Genomic DNA, 19,649 nt, shown 5'->3' on the forward strand with positions numbered 1-19,649 from the left:
GGGACCACTGCTCTAGTATCTGCTCTGCAAGCACCACGCACCTCTTTCTCTAGTTCAGCTTTATATGGATTGATTTTTAGCAGCTGATGATGACTCGATGCACTAAAGTAAACATTTTAAGCACAGTGCTTTGATCATAGTCTTTAAGAGAACAGCCAATTTTGATCACATCCGCGTTATCGTACGCATCAAATGATTAAAATTGTATTAATTTTTTCTATAATTACTTAGTGATTCCTCCGCGTATCACTAGAAGTAAGTCCGGGTACCACTAGTGGTACACGTACCACAGTTTGAGAACCACTGGGTTCTCTCTAGCCGGCAGCTAGCTCTCTGCAACTCTCACATGGTCGCCCACTGAAGCCAAGCAGGGCTGCGCCCGGTAAGTACCTGGATGGGAGACCACATGGGAAAGCTAGGTTGCTGCCGGAAGTGGTGTTAGTAAGTCCAGCAGGGGGAGCCTAACCTGCGGTCTGTGTGAGTCCTAATGCCCCGGTATAGTGACGGGGACGCTATACTGCTCAGTGAGCGCCGTCTTTCGGATGAGACGTTAAACCGAGGTCCTGACTCTCTGTGGTCGTTAAAAATCCCAGGATGTCCTTAGAAAAAGAGTAGGGGTTTAACCCCGGCATCCTAGCCAAATCTGCCCACTGGCCTCTGTCCATCATGGCCTCCTAACCATTCCAATATTCCAATTGGCTTCATCTCGGTCTCCTCTCCACCAATCAGCTGGTGTGTGGTGTGCGGTCTGGCACAAAATGGCTGCCGTCGCGTCATCCAGGTGGATGCTGCACACTGGGGCTGGATAAGGAGATCTCCCCCATTGTGTAAAGCGCTTTGAGTGTCCAGAAAAGCGCTACATAAATGTAAGGAATTATTATTATTAATAAGGTTAGAACATAGCAAAAAAAATAGTCAGATCATCATTAATAAATCATAACTCTTAAATATCAGTGCCCAAAAAAACAACAGCAGCTGCATAAATAAAGTCAGCTAACAGCAAAATTATAATCCTGTAATAGCAACCACATCATTTATTCATACCATAAAGCAAGCTAAATCTGCAACACTGTTCAATATGAAAATATCCATTCTGGGAGACTAGTTAGAACAACATGTGGACCTAGCAAGAATTCACATCATGTAGAGTCAGAAAAAAAGCGAAGGAATTCACTCCTAAAGACTCCAAAAGTCCCATATGTTAAATAAAAAGTAATTGCTTTTCTTCAGTATAAAAAAACCTGCTAATTAGTACATCAGCGAAGCAGTCGGGAATCACTCTGCATGGTTTTGTTGACAGCATCTCTCATTAAGGGATTAATTAGTCATTTTCACAGTAAAACATTTCACTTAAATGCCACAGCGTGTTATCAGAGTATTAATCTATTATATTGACTGAAACATATGTTGATAACCATTTACTTCCCTCCAGGGATCAATATCTGATAGCTGTGGAGCGCAGAGTTCCTTTAAAACAGGAAACCGCCTACGAAATTATCCATCGGGGTGAAGAAACTAACTTATTATCTTATGACTGCGTTTTAATTGCTAGGTTTGACAGAAATCTATAATATTTTCTAAGCGTGTGAGAGAAAGACCGTCTCTGAGGATCCAATTAAACTGACCACTGACCGGCCGACATCAGTACCAGGTCAGTGTAGGAGATCTGCAATCTTAAAATGATCTGAGAACTATAGAAGCCTGTTCTCACCACTGAATAAAAAATAAAAAAGGTCAAAGTCAGAATTTTGGGCAATAAACTTGCAATTTTAAGAAAGAAAAGTCAGAATTCTGTGAAAATTTAGCAACTGTGAGATATAAAGTCAAAATTCTCTCTTTATATCTCGCAATTATGTGATTAACAAGTCACGATTGCAAGTTGGAAAGTCAGAATTTTGAGGGAAAAAATAAAAATAAAAATCGCAATTGTGAGTCACAAAGAATTTATTTGAGAATTGCTCGATATAAAGAGAAAATTCAAACTTTCTAACTCAACAATTGCAACTTTGTTTCTCAAAATTCTGACTTTCTTACTCGCAATTGTGACTTTTTAACTCAGAATAGCAAGATATAAAGAGAGAATTCTGACTTTATAACTCTTTAACTCACAATTGCAGTTTTATTACTCAAAGTTCTGATTTTCTTGCACACAGTTATGATTTTATTTCTCAAAGTTCTGACTTTCTTACTTTCAATTGGGACCTTTTTATCTCCGATTAGTGAGATATAAATAGAGAATTCTGGCTTTATTTATAATTAAATAATTGCGGCTTTGTTTCTTAGAATTCTGACTTTCTAACTCACAATTGTGACTTTTATCACAGAATAGTGAGATATAAAGGGAGAATTCTGACTTTATAACTGTCTAACTCACAATTGCAGCTTTATTTCTCAAAAATTCTAACTTTCTTGCACACAGTTATGGTTTTATTTCTCAAAGTTCTGACTTTCTTACTTTCAATTGGGACCTTTTTATCTCCGATTAGTGAGATATAAATAGAGAATTCTGACTCACAATTGCAGCTATATTTCTCAAAATTCAGGCTTTCTTACTCACAATTATGATTTTATTTCTCAAAATTCTGACATTCTTACTCACAATTGTGACTTTTTATCTCAGAATAGTGAGATATAAAGAGAAAATTCTGACTTTATTTATACTTAAATAATTGCGGCTTTGTTTCTCAAAATTCTGACTTTCTAACTCAAAATTGTGACTCATCTCAGAATAGCAAGATATAAAGAGAAAATTCTGACTTTAAAACTCTCTAACTAACAATTGCAGCTTTATTTCTCAAAATTCTAACTTTCTTACTTACAATTGTGGCCTTATTTCTCAAAATTCTGACTTCCTCACTCACAATTATGATTTTATTTCTCAAAATTTGGACTTTCTTACTCTCAATTGCGGCTTTGTTTCTCAAAATTCTGACTTTCTTACTCGCAATTGTGACTTTTTATCTCAGAATAGCGAGACATAAACTGAGAATTCTGACTTGATAACTCTTTAACTTACAACTGCAGCTTTATTTCTCAAAATTCTGACATTCTAACTCACAATTATGATTTTATTTCTCAAAATTCAGACATTTACTCACAATTGCGACTTTTTATCTCAGAATAGTGAGATATGAAGAAATAATTCTGGCTTTGTTTATAAGTAAATAATTGCGGCTTTGTTTCTCAAAATTCTGATTTTCTAACTCACAATTGTGACTTTTTATCTCAGAATTCAGACTTTTTTCTCAAAATGTATTGCTCACAATGACTTTTTTGGTCAGAACTGCGAGTTTGCATCACGCAATTATGAGATTAACAATAACATTTTTTTTTTCAGTGGCGGGAACTGCCTTCCATAGTTCTCAGATGCTTTTAAGATTGCACATTTTTTTATGTCCTATACTGACCTGTCACTGATGTCGGCCTTTAATTTTTTATTTTGAAAGTCTGAAATCTAAAACAAAAAGTCATAATTGCAAGTTGAAAAGTCAGAATTCTCTCTTTATATCTGGCAATAATAATGGCGTAAACGCACAAAGACTTTTAATTTTCAGGAAGCCAGCTAAAACGCTGTGAACAGTCATGCCATTACAAAATCTCAGCGTTTAAGATCTGATTTCTTTAAAAATCAATGATATTCAATACCTGATTGAGATATGATATAAAGTGGGTATCAGCCTGGGCAATAATGATTGCATTAAAAGACATTGTTCTGCACCATGTCTTTAAAATATAAAAATGTATTTCACCCCAGTATTTTCAATGGAGTTTCTGTACACGTCTGCTGCTCCTGCTGCATTAAACAGTCTTGTATCTTGTTTTATGCCTGAACAACTAAACGAGTCTATTCAACTGATTATATTATAATTACATTACAACATGGATGCTGTAAAAGCAACCTTATGAAATTAAAAAGTCACATTAACCATTGACCATAAGTTTATTGGTGGCTGAAAAACACCAGCTGTGCATATAGCCCATTCTATAAAGAAAGAAATGGTGTGTGTGTCATTCAGGTGAAAGTAGAGAAAATGTGCTTTACTTCAGTCGTTTTCAAAAAACTGAGCCACGATTTTCTGAATTGTCCTTTCATACCATTGGGATGAATCTGTTAAGGCTTCACATACTATATGAGTGCTAAAGTGTGTGGCTCTGCTGAACTGGATGTTTCGCTGACTCTGTATGAACACAAAAGAGCAATAATCCTCATTATCAGCTAATGTAAGGGGAGGTTTCTTATTCTAGTGACTGTCTGTGTGTAAACGCTGAAGCTCTGAGGGAAAACACAGAGATCGTCCTCTGCACTACATCAGCACTGCATAAATCATGCCATTACTTTCATAATATAGTCGTATTGGGAAAGCAATAAAAAAAAAAGATGAGAATTAAGGAAATATTCCAGCACTTACATCAGACTTTCATTTCCAGGTAAAACAGCTAGGCCAGCTTTAAAGATGAAGAGCTGGAATTCAAAGCGCCCTGTATCTAAAGCAAATATGAAACAAGATATAAAATGGGGATTAAAATCATTATAAAAATGGATAAAAAAAAAAGTTTACATTTTTAAAAACATTTCACAAAATATCTACGAAACAGCTGGATTTTAAGTTTGAAAAGAGAAAAATAAGGAGCAACTTATGCTGAAAATGTTTTAACTGAAAGTAATGTCTTTGTGCATTTAAAAAAATCCTTAAAATAAATGTATTAAAAAATTATTATTATTATTATCAGTTTCATATTTAGGGCCTTATCATACACACGGCGCAATAAGGCACAAGACGTGTATGGCGCGATTTGTTGCTATTTTCAGACCAGCGCAACCTTATTTTCACGTTTTGCTCCATGTTGTTTGAATAGCAAATCCATTTGCGACACTTTGTGGGCTCATGAATGTGCTGGTCTATAAAAGAGGCGTGTTATTGTTGGCACGTTGCTATTTTGAGGATCTGAAATAGACTGCACCATTGACCAAAAAGCTGATCTAAAGTCCAGCACAGAGCACATTAGTTAAGCATATGCAGGTCTAAACACTTAATACAGACAGGATGTAGAGCAATACACAAATAGCTTTACAGATGAAAACAATAACGGATTAAAATGTTACAAAAATGATTATTTTCTAAATTAAAATGACCTCCATGCCTGTCAGTGGGCTTTTTCAGTTTATTGATGACAATCTGCATTTGTATGATGTGATTATTAATAGCAGTATTATTTATTTTATGCATGCTTATATTTGTTTTAATAAAAACAACCCCAAAAGTGGCGAATGAAGCGAACGGGAGGTAGCGGGAACTACAATTCCCATCAGCCTAGGCGTGGCCATCATCCTTTGCGGTCTGTTGTCACTACAGATCCAGTAATGCGGAAATAGAGTGTGCTGCTAGTAGCAGGGAAGAAAAAGAGCTGGAAATGATCGAACCTAAAGCGGGTTTTAAATCGGATGTGTGGAAGCATTTCAGTTTCTTTCTAAAAAGATATGAAAAAGGAGAAAAGGTGACAGACAAAGAAAAAAACAGTATGCAGCCACTGCCAGACTGTGGTGAAATACAAGTCGGGGAATACGACTAAAAACAGTCATGAGGACTGCAGAACACAGCACACTGTTCAGATTGATGCAGACATTGACTTGTACCGCAAAGAGACCTCTATCTCACTCATGGCTTGTCCTCTCAAGTGGTGGAAAGACAATGCACAACGTTACCCACTGCTGTCAACCTTGGCTAAATCATATCTCTCTGTCCCAGAAACCTCAGTCCCAAATGAGAGGGTTTTTTTTCTGTTGCAGGGGACATGCCCAGAGATCCCAGCTTTTACCAGATTATAGTTATATGATCATTTTCCTTAAAAAACCCATCTCTATCCAAGCGAGTGAGTGATGAAATGCTGAATGTGATGAGTTTTCAACAATACTAAATTGAAACTTAATTTTTTTTATATGGATTAATAGTTTTTTGTTATTAAAATTGGAAAAATTGAAGTTCCTGTTTCGAAACTTACAGATAGATGGCTAATTTGTATGTCATTGATATGTTCAGTGCTAAGGTAAATAAACACTTTTGGCACTTTTTTTCGAGTCTTTTCATTAGTTTTGTTTTTCCTGTAAATTATTCAGTAAATACCGTACCGTGCCATTCATACAGAGTTATTATCGTACCGTGAAATTCTGATACCGTTACATCCCTAGTTACTGGTGTTCAGCGTTTTTCAAATTATCTTCCTTTGTGTTCAACAGAATAAAGAAACTCAAACAGGTTCGTAACAAGGGAATGATGAGTAAATGATGACAGTTTACAGTTTTGGGTGAACTGTCCCTTTAAGTCTACTTACATGCAACTGAATAGCACCATATGTTGTGGACAAAAGCTATACGCCGAAAACAGACTGATGTTCAGAAACGAAGTTAGTGCCGAACGGAGCTCTGATGATCTTCTTCAGGCAGTAATCTCTCTGCCTCTGATATAAAGACTCATTTGTGTGTGTGTGTGTGTGTGTGTGTGTATGTGTGTGTGTGTGTTCATTCAGGTGTGTCTCTGGACAGCAGCCACGTCTCCTCTTACACCTGCACAATCTGTTCAGCAACAATCCCATCAGGCCAACAGCAAACACATCAGCTCAGCACAGGCCAAATGCTGGCCGACTGCAGAACACAGCTTTATAGCTCTGCTGCAAATAGAGTCAATGCCAGGCTGTCAGATGCCTGCGTAAAAGCCATCCTAACTGAAAACAGCTCAGTGGCACAGGGAAGCTGTACAATATAAAACTGACATCCACATTTATTCGTTCAGCAGACGCTTTTATGCAAAGTGAGTTACAAATGAGGGTAAAAGAAGCACTTCAGATCACCAGAGAGCAGCAATACAGTCAGAATTATCAGCCCTCCTGAATGAATATCCTGCCTGTATATTTTTATACACATTTCACATTTTTTAAACATAATAGTTTTAATTACTCATTTCTAATAGCCGATTTATTTTATCTTTGCCATCATGACAGCACATAATATTTGACTAGATCTTTTCAAGATGCTAGTATTCAGCTTAAAGTCACATTTAAAGGTGCAGTAGGTGATTGTCTTCAGTTACACGTGCTGCTGTGCTGGTTGAAAGTCTTTTTACATTCCAATAGTAATGATTAAAGCAAATAATTGTGTTTATATGTATTTTTATATTCTGGGAGAAAGACAGCGCTAAAAATAAATGCTGAATCCCAACTTGTTATAATACTGAATCAATATTGGAGATACTTTTGCACTCTGGAGGAACAACGCAGGGCTAATGTATTTCTGTTATGCTGTGTTCACACCAGACGTGGAACGCGCGGATAAATCGCGCTATTCGCGCGTTAATTGCCACGTGAACATTTGCGTTTACTCGCTTCATTCGCGCGTCAAATTAGCTTCATTTGCGTGTCAAATTCACTTCAAAACAGAAGTGGATTCGTGTGATAGGCAGGGCTTCTGTCTGCCTGGTGACTCTAGCTCTAATGGATTTTAGGAAGAAAATAACAGTGTTTATGAAGACTGAAAAACAGCGTGGATACGTTTAGGGTCGTGTCTGAGTCCACTGCATCTTTTCAGAGGTGCATCCAGCTCTGTGAACTTAAACTCCTCCAGAAACTGACCACTGAAGTTCAGATTTTTGAACTTGAGAGATTCACGCGAAACGCTCGTTAAGCGTGTCAAACGCACAAAATGCTCAATTTGCCCCGCACCATTCGCACCACGCCATTCAAGCATTTTGTGTCATTCGTGCTGTGCCATTCGTGCGTATCGCGCTGCAGGATGTCTATTCGCGCCTGGTGTGAACGCAGCATTAGACAGGTAATGTTATGCTTTAAAATGCTTTATTTTAGGCACGCAAAGCTGATGTAGATTGTGTTGATATGAAAGGGTTATATGCACAGAAGTGTTGTTTAGCCACTGAAATATCCTGGCGATAGATTGATGTGATTATTTTCAGATTATAAGGTCCTTTTACAGCAGAGGATGTAGATTTATGTTTAGTTAAACAACAAAACATCAGCAAATATTGCTATTCCACCTAGCTTGCTGAGCTGAAGTTGCTTTTATATACACATTGGTTCATTTTTGAACAATAACAGCCTGATACACGCCCCTTATGTTGTTTAGCATGCTATTCTGAATATTCGGTCAGAAATAGCATACAAGTATGGCTAAGTAATAAAGGAAATTCCTGCACACTACCGGCCAACCCCTAAGCATATAGTCCTTTAGGACAAAGAATGTGAGAGAGTGAGAGCAGTGACCCTTGCATGCATGAAATACTGCACATTATGACAAGTTTTGCTTGCTACACAACTGAAAACGTGCTACATATAATAGGTTTTCATCCAGAATTGTAGTATTATAAAGTACTATAAAGTTTTCTACCTGGCAAATGACATCCTCTAGTGGGTTGTCTGCTCTCCTCTTTAATGTGCACGTTTGTGATTTCAGGAGGCGTGGCTTTGGACAGCAGGGGAGGGACTGTGTTTCAAAGAAATTATGCTAGCGGATAGTATTTTGGCAGATCACCTTCTGCACCTTTAACTAGGTTAATTAAGCAAGTTAGGGTAATTAGGCAAGTCATTAAATAACAGTGGTTTGTCTGTAGACAATCGAAAACAAATATTGCTAAAGGGGGCTAATATTATTGACCTTAAAATGTTTGTTTGTTTTATTATCAATAAAAACTGCTTTTATTCTTGCTGAAATAAAAACAAAGAATACTTTCTCCAAAAGAAAAACTATTATAGGAAATACTGTGAAAAATTCCTTGTTTTCTTTTGGGAAATGCTTGGGCAGAAAGAATAAAAATAAAATAAATAAAATCACAGGAGGGCAAAAAAAGAAAAAAAAGAAAAAAATCACAGAGGAGGGCGAAAAGAAAAAAAGAAGAAAAATAAATAAATGAATAAATAAATAAATAAATAAATAAATAAATAAATAAATAAATAAATAAAAAAAAATCACAGAAGGGCAAAAAAAGAAAGAAAAATATAAAAAGAAAATCACAGGAGGAAGAAAAGAAAAAAGAAGAAAAATAAATAAATAAATAAATAAATAAATAAATAAATAAAATCACAGGAGGGCAAAAAGGAAAAAAAGAAAAAAAAAATCACAGGAGGGCTAAAAGAAAAAAAGATGATAAACAAATAAATAATTAAATAAATCACAGGAGGGCAAAAAAAGAAAAGAAAAAAGAAAAGAAAAAAAAAATCACAGGAGGGCTAAAAGAAAAAAAGAAGATAAATAAATAAATCACAGGAGGGCAAAAAAAGAAAGAAAAAAAAATCACAGGAGGGCGAAAAGAGAAAAAGAAGAAAAATAAATACATAAATAAATAAATAAATAAATAAATAAATAAATAAATAAATAAATATCACAGGAGGGCAAAAAAAGTAAAAAGAAGAAGAAAAAAAATCACAGGAGGGCAAAAAGGAAAAAAGAAGAGAAATAAACAAATAAATAAAATCACAGGAGGGCAAAAAAAGTAAAAAAAATAAAATAAAATAAAAAAAATAAAAAATAAAAATAAAAAAAAAAAATCACAGGAGGGCAAAAAAAAGAAAAATAAATAAATAAATAAATAAATAAATAAATAAATATCACAGGAGGGCAAAAAAAGAAAGAAAAAAAAAAATCACAGGAGGGCGAAAAGAAAAAAAAGAAAAATAGATAAATAAATAAAAATCACAGGAGGGCAAAAAATTTTTTTTAAAAATAAAGAAAAAAAAAAAATCACAGGAGGGTGAAAAGAAAAAAAGAAGAAAAATATATAAATAAATAAATAAATAAATAAATAAATAAATAAATAAATAAATAAATAAATAAATAAATAAATAAATAAAAATCACAGGAGGGAAAAAAAGAAAGAAAGAAAGAAAAATCACAGGAAGTCAAAAATTAAAAAAAGAAGAAAAATAAATAAGTAAATTACAGAAGGGCAAAAAGAAAAAAAAAAAACAGGAGGGCAAAAAATACCACTATACTGTGCATTTTAAATTGTGGCCATGGTATTCTCTAAAACTAAAACCTCAGCTTAAAAAACAAGCCCATCACGGAGTCCAAAAAAAAAAAGCAAAACATTGCTGAGATGCAGTGCTGGAAATGGCTGTTCTTGATGATAACAGACACTCTTCAGTGCTCAAACAAATAAACCTTTGCCCCTCTCACTTGTACACAATTACAGTCATCCACAGTGTTCTGCTCTGCTGATTCTGCATCCTCTACGACCTTCAATAAAGGCTGCGCAATGACAGATATTCTCTCACATTTACTGGCCTTTACACAGACCTGTGCAAATATTAACTAATGGCAAAACCTTCCTTTCAAACATGACTTTCAAATATGGGATTTGATTTCCAGGAAATGCATGAACTGATAACGTCTATATGCTTTGAATGCAAATAAGTCACTTTGGATAAAAGCATGAATGTAAAACGAATATCATAGCCGTAAAAGTTGAGCTGTTGCCTGTAGAGACTGAAAAAAACATCCCGACCTCGAAGCAGAGACTGACATGTGAGATTGAAAATGGCACACAAAAGTTTACAGCTGGAAAAGAAAATAGGGCAAAGGAACTGGAGTCTATTAATAAGTCAGGAGGATGTGTTGCACCAATGCAGATTACCTTTGAGGGTCTGATCCATAATTAGTGGTGCTTCTGAGTCAAGCATCACTATTAGTGTTGCTCACCCTAAAGGACGGGGATTATTTGAGCAAGCTGAGAAACACTGATCATGAGCTGGAGTGTGCGATCGGTTTTTATTATAGAGGACAAACTTGTTATGTTTGACTTTTAGATAAAAGCACAGGTAAAAGCGTATGAATGTGATCTAAAGGACAGAATGTTACAGACTTTTCATTGGTTTATTTGAGGCAGTGGACGGACAGATGGACGGATGAAAAAAAAATGGATGGATGTGTGGACTGGAATAATAGATGGATAAAAAAAGTGGATGGACGGACAGATTAAAATTGGATGCATGTATGTATGGATGGATGGATGTATGGATGGATGGATGGCACTATTACTTAGAAAGATGGATAAATGGATGAAATAAATGGATGGACGAAAAATAGATGGATGGAAGGATAGATAGATGGATGCATGGATGGAAAAATTTATGGATGGAGGAATGGATTAATGGAACTATTGCATGGATAGATGGAAGTATTGTATGTATGCACAGATTGCATGGATGGATGGATGGATGGATGGAAAAAAATAGATTAATGTGTGGACTGGATGGATGGATCTTTTGGATGTATGGACAAAAAAATTGATGGTTGTGTGGATTTGATGGATGGATGAATGGATGGAAAAATGGATGGTAGATGAAAGAAATTAATGAGTGTGTGGACTGGATGGATTGAATTGTAGGCTAGATGCATTATTCCATCCATTCATCATTCTATTCTCCATTCATCCATCCATTTGTCCTTCTAAACATCCATCAAATTTATTGTTCCATCCATTTATCATTCTATCCTCCCTCCATTCATTTCTTCAGTCTAGAACTATTTTTTGGATGGATGGATGGATGAAAAATGAATGGATGTGAGGACTTGGGTGGATAAAAGTGGATGGATGTGTGAACTGGATGGATGGAACTACTGGATGTATGGATGGATGAATGGATGGATAAAAAATGGATGGATGGATGAATGGATGGATGAAAATGGATGTGTGGACTGGATGGATGGATGAAAAAATAGATGAATGTGTGGACTGGATGGATGGATCTTTAGGATTTATGGATGAAAAATAGATGGTTGTGTGAATTTGATGGATGGATGTATGAACTGAATGAATGGATGGAACTATTGCATGAATGGATGGATGCATGGATGATAAAATGGATGGTAGATAAAAGAAATGAATGAATGTGTGGCCTGGACGAATGGAATTACAGACTAGATGGATTATTCCATCCATTCATTATAATATTCTCCATTCATCCATCCATTTGTCCTTCTAAACATCTATCAAATCTATCAAATCTATTGTTTCATCCCTTTATCATTCCATTCATTTCTTCAGTCTAGAATTATTGTTTGGATGGATGGATGGATGGATGGGTGGATGGATAGACATATAAACTGGATGGATGGAACTTTTGGATGTATGGACAGATGAATGAATGCATAAAAAAATGGATGGATGTACAAATGGATGAAAAATGAATGGATTTGTGGACCATCTATTCATTTCTTTGGATTATTAGATTCTTAGACAAGTTGAGATTGGTTCACCTAAAGCTTCAGAGCTGTTGATGTGCTGCAGACCATCTCCTTTTATCTCCACTGCAGCACATTTCTGAAAGTATCTCATCTCATCCCCTCTTCTTTACTCCAGTGAAGTGTTTCAAAGGACACTGAAGAGGTATTGAACTGAATCTCAGAGCTCTTTGTTCTTCTCCTGCTCTTCTGTCATCTCTACACATCTCTGCGTTTTCATTTTCAGCTCCTTTCTAACTTTACTTTCTTCGCCCTATAGAAATGTGTAAATAATGGATAGAGTAAATAAATGTTTCATCTAACTTTTTAATGACTGTAGTGCAAAAACTTCCAATCGTCAATCTTCACATCAACACTATGACTTTATACAGTACTGAATGAGCCATCAGATATCTCAGCATAGCTGCTCAGCATTCATTTACATACACATCCTCTTACACAGCACTATTATATAAGCTGAATTACTGCTGAGGCTGACTGTCCTCTGCTTATATTACTGAGGTTTGTGTTCATTTTCCTTTACAGCTGAAGAAAAATGTGGGCTGTGGTCATGTCTAAGCTGCCAGTGCAGATAAGCCACAGATCTCAGGTCTTAGATTGTTAATTTTTTAGAAAAAAGGTGAATGGTAGTTGCTTTGCTATTGTGTTAAGAGTGGTTGCCAGGTGCTTACTAACCATATATCTATCCATTCACCTTAGTTTCATTGTATTGTTTTATTTTTTTCTACCCATCTATGAAAACATGGGTTTCATCTATCTTTCCATTCATCTATCAGATCTGTCATTCCATCCACTGATTAATTGTTCTTTCTATCAGTCCATCCTTACAGTCTATTAATCCAACAAATCAGTCACTCCATCCATTGATCAATTGTTCCATCTCTATGTTCATCTATCCAGTTTATTAATCAAACCATCTTTCCATTCATCCAATAAATCGGTCACTCCATCTATTGATCAATTCTTCCATCTATCTGTCCATCCTTTCAGTCTATTAATCCATCCATCTCTTTATTCATCAATCAAATCTGTCATTCCATCCATCAATCAATTGTTTCATTTACCCATCCATCCATGCGGTCTATTAATCCAACCATCTTTCCATTCATCCATCAAATCTGTCATTCCATCAATCAATTGTTCCATCTATCCTTGCAGTCTATTATTCTAACCTTCATTCCATTCATCTATTAGATCTGTCACTCCATTTATTGATCAATAGTTCCATCTCTCCATCCATCAATTCAGTCTATTAATCCATCCAACTCTCCATTCATCCATCAAATCTGTCATTTCATTCATTGATCAATTGTTCTGTCTATTCGTCAATCCATCTTTCCATTCATCCATTAAATTTGTCATTCCATCTATTGATCAATTGTTCAGTCTATCCCTCATCCATTCAGTCTATTAATCTATCCATCTTTCGATTCATACATCTATCAATTGTTCCATCTATTTGTCCATCTCTCCAGTCAATTAATCTAACCATCTTTCCATTCATCCGTCAAATCTGTCATTCCATCCATCAGTTGTTCCATCTATCCATGCAGTCTATTATTCTAACCATCGTTCCATTCATCCATCAGATCTGTCACTCCATTCATTGATCAATAGTTCCATCTCTCCATCCATCAATTCAGTCTATTAATCCATCCAACTCTCCATTCATCCATCAAATCTGTCATTCCATCCATAGATCAATTGTTCTGTCTATTCGTCAATCCATCTTTCCATTCATCCATCAAATTTGTCATTCCATATATTGATCAATTGTTCAGTCTATTAATCTATCCATCTTTCCATTCATCCATCTATCAATTGTTCCATCTATTTGTCCATCTCTCCAGTCAATTAATCTAACCATCTTTCCATTCATCCGTCAAATCTGTCATTCCATCCATCAGTTGTTCCATCTATCCTCGCAGTCTATTATTCTAACCATCGTTCCATTCATCCATCAGTTCTGTCATTTCATCCATTGATCAATTGTTCCGTCTCTCCATCTATGAATTCAGTCTATTAATCCATCAATCGCTCCATTCATCCATCAGATCTGTTACTCCATCCATTGATCAATTGTTCCGTCTATCCTTCAATCCATCCAGTCTATTATTATAACTATCTTTCCATTCATCCATCAAATCTGTCATTCCATCTATTGATCAATTCTTAAAACTTCCCCTCATCCATTCAGTCTATTAATCTATCCATCTTTCCATTCATCCATCTATCAATTGTTCTATCTATCTGTCCATCTCTCCAGTCTATTAATCTAACCATCTTGCCATTCATCCATCAAATCTTTCATGCCATCTATTGATCAATTAATATATCTATGTATCAAGTCTATTATTCCATCCATTCATTGATCTATCTAGTCATCCTTTTATATTTTCATCCTTTCATCCATCATTCTATTTTCCATCAATCCAATCAATTGTTTCATCTATTTATCCATTTATCCATCTACAGACTATTATTCCAACCATTTTACCATTCATCCATAAATCAGTCATTCCATCCATCTATCAATTGTTCCATCTGTCTGTCCATCTCTCCAGTCTATTAATCCAACCATCTTTCCATTCATCCATCAAATCTGTCATTCCATCCATCAATTGTTCCATCTATTCATGCGGTCTATTATTATAACCATCGTTCCATTCATCCATCAGATCCGACACTCCATCCATTGATCAATGGTTCCAACTATCCATCCAGTCTATTAATCCATTCATTCATCATTCTATCTTCCATCCACCCTTCCATTTTTATCAACACATCCATCTATTTTAATCAATCCACCCATCCATTTATTCATCCTTCCACCCACCCATCAATCCATCCATTCACCAAATCAATTATCCCATTCATCCATCCATCCATCCATCCATCGGACAGGCCGATAGACAGACAGATGGACGGTCAGGCGTACAGACAGATAGTTTTTATTGTTCTCCTTCTCTCTAGAAAACAACATCATCTATCTTTCCATCAAATTTGTTATTCATTCGTTTTCTTGTCGACTTAGTCCCTTTATTAATCCGGGGTCGCCACAGCGGAATGAACCGCCAACTTATCCAGCAAGTTTTTTTACGCAGCGGATGCCCTTCCAGCCGCAACCCATCTCTGGGAAACATCCACACATACACTACGGACAATTTAGCCTAGCCAACTCACCTGTACCGCATGTCTTTGGACTGTGGGGAAAACCGGAGCATCCGGAGGAAACCCCCGCGAACGCAGGGAGAACATGCAAACTCCACACAGAAACGCAAACTGAGCTGAGGTTCGAACCAGCGACCTTCTTGCTGTGAGGCGACACCACTACCTACTGCTATGCTATTATTATTATTTCTTATATTTGATCTATCAATCCATCCATCCAGTCTATTATTCCCTCCATTCGTCATTCTAACCATCATCCATCTATATTTTCATCCTTCCCTCTATCCATCCATCCATCCATCCATCAAATCTAATATTTTATTCATCCATCAATCCATCATTCATTCATTCATCCGTCTATTATTCCATTCATTCCTCATTCTATCCTCCATTCATCCATACTTTAATCTACTCATTTATCTATTTTTCATTTATCCAATCAATTGTTTAATTTATTCATCTATTGTTTCTGTCCATCAGATAGATAGATCTTTCCATTTATCTGTCATTCCATCCATCCATCAATTGTTCGATCTATCCACCCATCCATCCACCCACCCATCAATCCATCCACTCATCTATCCATCCACACACTCATCCATCTATTCATCAATCCATCTACCCAATTGATTCCATTCATACATCATTCTATCCTCCATTCATACACCCACTCATCCATACATCCATCAACCCATCAATTCATCATCCATCCACCCATCAATCCATCCATCCACTCAACCATCTATCCATCACCCCATCAATATATCTACCTACTCAGCCGTCCATCCATCCATCCATCCAAACAGATGGCATCATACTGTACTCATCTTTACTCCCTGCTGTAATCTATAAATAATGCATGGAGAGAAACATAAATATATCCATGTTCCTCTCAGGAATGAGTGCAGAACACTGAACACTGGATAAAAACGAGACATTCAAGAACTATGATTATAGTAAACAGCGGACTCTCAGATACATCTAAAGTAAACATATCATTTAAAAAAAACAAGATGGGTCCCATAACATGAAGCACACAATTTTTGTTTTTACTCTATCAGCAGTGACTGTTCTAAACAAAAATCTAAATTAAAGTATGTTTTGCAGTTTGGTGTGCGCAAATTAGTGTAAAAATACACAGATTGTGCCTCAAGTTTTTATAAGGCAATGTTTGTTATGTTTTAAAGATAGCCAAGTGTATGTATACTGTAGTGTATGTTGTATGCCAGTGCCAAATATCAAATTTCTGCTTAGAGCAGGCCCGGATTGGCTAATCGGGAGGACCGGGAGAATTCCCGGTGGGCCGGTCCGTTTTTTGGCCGCGAGGACCGGTGTCCCAAGCTGCAGAATCTGTTGCTCTCAGCAGTCACACTTTTCAAATTTATTTATTTACTTGACCACAGCCTTTTTATTCATTATTTTACCGCAACTCTTCTCTTTTCATCTATTTTAATGATTATAAAACTCAGTTGTGTCTCCTTTCTGAATGCAGCTATTGTGGTCCAGCGGTTAGCACGTTAGAAAAAGACGCTGTGGACCCGGGATCGATCCTCGTTAGAGTAACTTATTGTTTTCATTTTTATTGTTAAGACATATAATACTGTTAGGGTTGTTGAACATTTGAAGTTCTAAAGCAGCTGTTTTCTCAAAAAAAGACGTGATAGTGTCATTAGAAACTGATTTGGAAATGACCTTATTTTAATATAGTCAGTCGTGAACTGAGGTGGGCCGGTCTGAGGCTTGAAACTCCAGGGCTGAAAAGGAGTCCCACTCCGGCCCTGGCTTAGAGGCTCTGTGCAGACAGAAAAAGTCATGTAAATGCAATTCTAAAACATTCAATGTTAACAATATTATACATCGGCCAGAGTGTTTCCCTAGTTCTAGATGGTGGCTCATTATCAAAAGCATAATTGTAAGACTTTAACCATTTTATTATCCAAAAAGTGGAAATCTAGAGTCTGATGAAGCTGCTGACACTTTAGCTTAAGTAATAACTCTCAATATTAACCATTGGCTTATTACCTGCCTATTATTAAGATATTGACTAAACTTATGAACTACATATTCTGCATGATCTTATTGTACAATCCAAACTACTACACCCTGACTACTACTTTAATTACTATAAATAAGCAGCAAATTATTAGTTTACTGAGCTAAAACTTATAGTTATTTGTTTGTCAATATTGGGAATTCATCAATTTTCCTGCAGCTTAGTGCCTTATGACGCCACGCTGAATGAATTGCTAACTATTTTGACATATGTTTTAGGCAGTGATGCCCTTCCAGCTGCAACCCAGCACTGGGAAACACCCATACATTCTTGCATTCACACACACACTCATACACTATGGCCAATTTGGTTTATCCAATTCCCCTATAGCGCATGTGTTTGGACTGTGGGGGAAACCGGAGAACCCAGAGGAAACCCACACCAACACGGGGAGAACATGCAAACTCCACACAGAAATGCCAACTGGCCCAGCCGGGAGTCAAACCAGCAACCTTTTTACTGTGAGGCGACAGTGCTAAACACCAAATAATGGCAATTGTACCTTAAAATGTGACCAAAAAGTCTTGCATTCATTCATGTTTGCAGTACTCACTACACAACAGTACTAGTAGTGGTGTTGTCTAACCAGGCAGACTGAATCAGCTTTATACAATACAAACACCTCATGTCTTCCTCATCAGTAATTAAAATATATTGGGCAACTCGCTGAGGAAAATGTAGTAGACGCATTAAACGTTCTGTCACACATTACACAAACACAAACAAACCATCCATCTGTCAGACAGTGAGTTATGCATGCGAGACATTACCGAATTAGTGCCTGAATTTGATAACAGCTTCCTTCCCTGATCTCTTCTCGGCCCTGGGGCTCCTGCGAGAGCGCCTGCACTTTACCACTGTAAACTTTCCAGCAGAGGCCACAGGGTTTCAAAACGCCTGTGTGAGTACATGGGGAAATAAATCACACATCTCAGTGTCTAAAAAAAAACCTGATTAATCACTTGAACCTCATTTAAAATTAAGGTTTTAAAAGATACTAATGCATATTTGTATTTATCTCACACCAAAATATCTTCATGAGTTGCTTTTTAAAGAATTTGGGCTCTATTTTAACAAAGTGCAAAGTCTAAAGCGCATGGCGCAAAAGCATTAATGGCATGTCAAAATACACTTTTGCTATTTTATGGATGGAAAAATAAGCTTTGCGGCCCGGCGCATGGTCTAACAGGGTTGAGCTTCTTCTCTTAATGAGTTATAGGAGTGTTTTGAGCATAACGTGCTTTAAACCAATTAAAGGGCCCTATCATACACCCGGCGCAATGCGGCGCAAGGCGCAACGCGACTTGTTTGCTAGTGTTACGGTTGCCGTATATTGGTGGGATTTTTGCTTTTTCTCTCTCTCTTTCTCTCTCCCCATCTCTACCTGTCGTATCCTCTAGGTCCGCCTTCGCGGAAGCCGATTGGTCAGGAGACCAGTCTCTCATCATTGGGTGACATGGCGCTGTCACATATAAGGTCGCCAGAGAGGGCGGATGACAGCGCGCTTTTTCTTTGATCCTGTTTTTGTGTGTTTTTGCCGACATGATTTTGTTATTCGTTAATTTTGATGAACTTTCCTTTGAATAAAATTATTTAGTATTATTTCTGCCCATGTTGAACTATTTTTTTGTACATCTTATTTTCGATTGTTTGTTTGTTACTTTTGGTACAACTCAACAAACAACTACAAACAAGAGATTATTGAGAATTGACTTTGTCCTCAGAGTAAGGTGGACAGGGAAGATGTCGTACGACTTCCATCTTACATACACGTAGTCAATCCATTGTTTTAAACTCCAGGTAAAAAGTGAATGCCACTTATGTATGTTTTGTTTTAGTTCAGAATAGGTAAGGTTACGGCGCTCGGCGCTGAAGATTTTTTTTTCTTTTTCTTTTCATGTTTCTAGCGAGGTAAGGGGTTTGCTTATGAGTTAGAATTGTTTTGTTATATTTATTTTTTATTTATTGTTATATTTGGCTTCACCAGCCCCCCACAGTCCCCTTACTCTTGAGTTGACCTAATTTTGTTTGATACTTTGTTTAATTTGTTACTTTATTATTATTGTAAATATTTTTCTTTATATATATATATATATATATATATATATATATATATATATATATATATATATATATATATATATATATATATATATATATATATATATATATATATATATT

At 36.3% G+C, this 19,649-nt stretch overlaps 1 long non-coding RNA gene across 2 annotated transcripts in view; it reads right to left on the reverse strand.

Moving 5' to 3' along the window:
- Positions 1 to 3,334: 3,334 nt before the first annotated feature.
- The window catches only part of LOC147834323 (uncharacterized), a 48,576-nt gene continuing 32,261 nt past the window's right edge, over positions 3,335 to 19,649 (reverse strand). The window contains exons 2-3 of one of the 2 annotated variants that reach the window (XR_015506483.1): positions 4,410 to 4,485; positions 3,335 to 4,178 (exon numbers count right to left, since the gene is read on the reverse strand). This is a non-coding gene — a long non-coding RNA (uncharacterized LOC147834323). Of the gene's footprint in view, positions 4,179 to 4,409; positions 4,486 to 18,238; positions 18,366 to 19,649 lie in introns of those variants that run through there. The other variant, XR_015506482.1, reaches the window with a different exon arrangement.

This window comes from Danio rerio, chromosome 13 (assembly GCF_052040795.2).
Source record: "Danio rerio strain M-AB ecotype USA chromosome 13, GRCz13ab, whole genome shotgun sequence".
NCBI classification, from domain to species: Eukaryota; Metazoa; Chordata; class Actinopteri; order Cypriniformes; family Danionidae; genus Danio; species Danio rerio.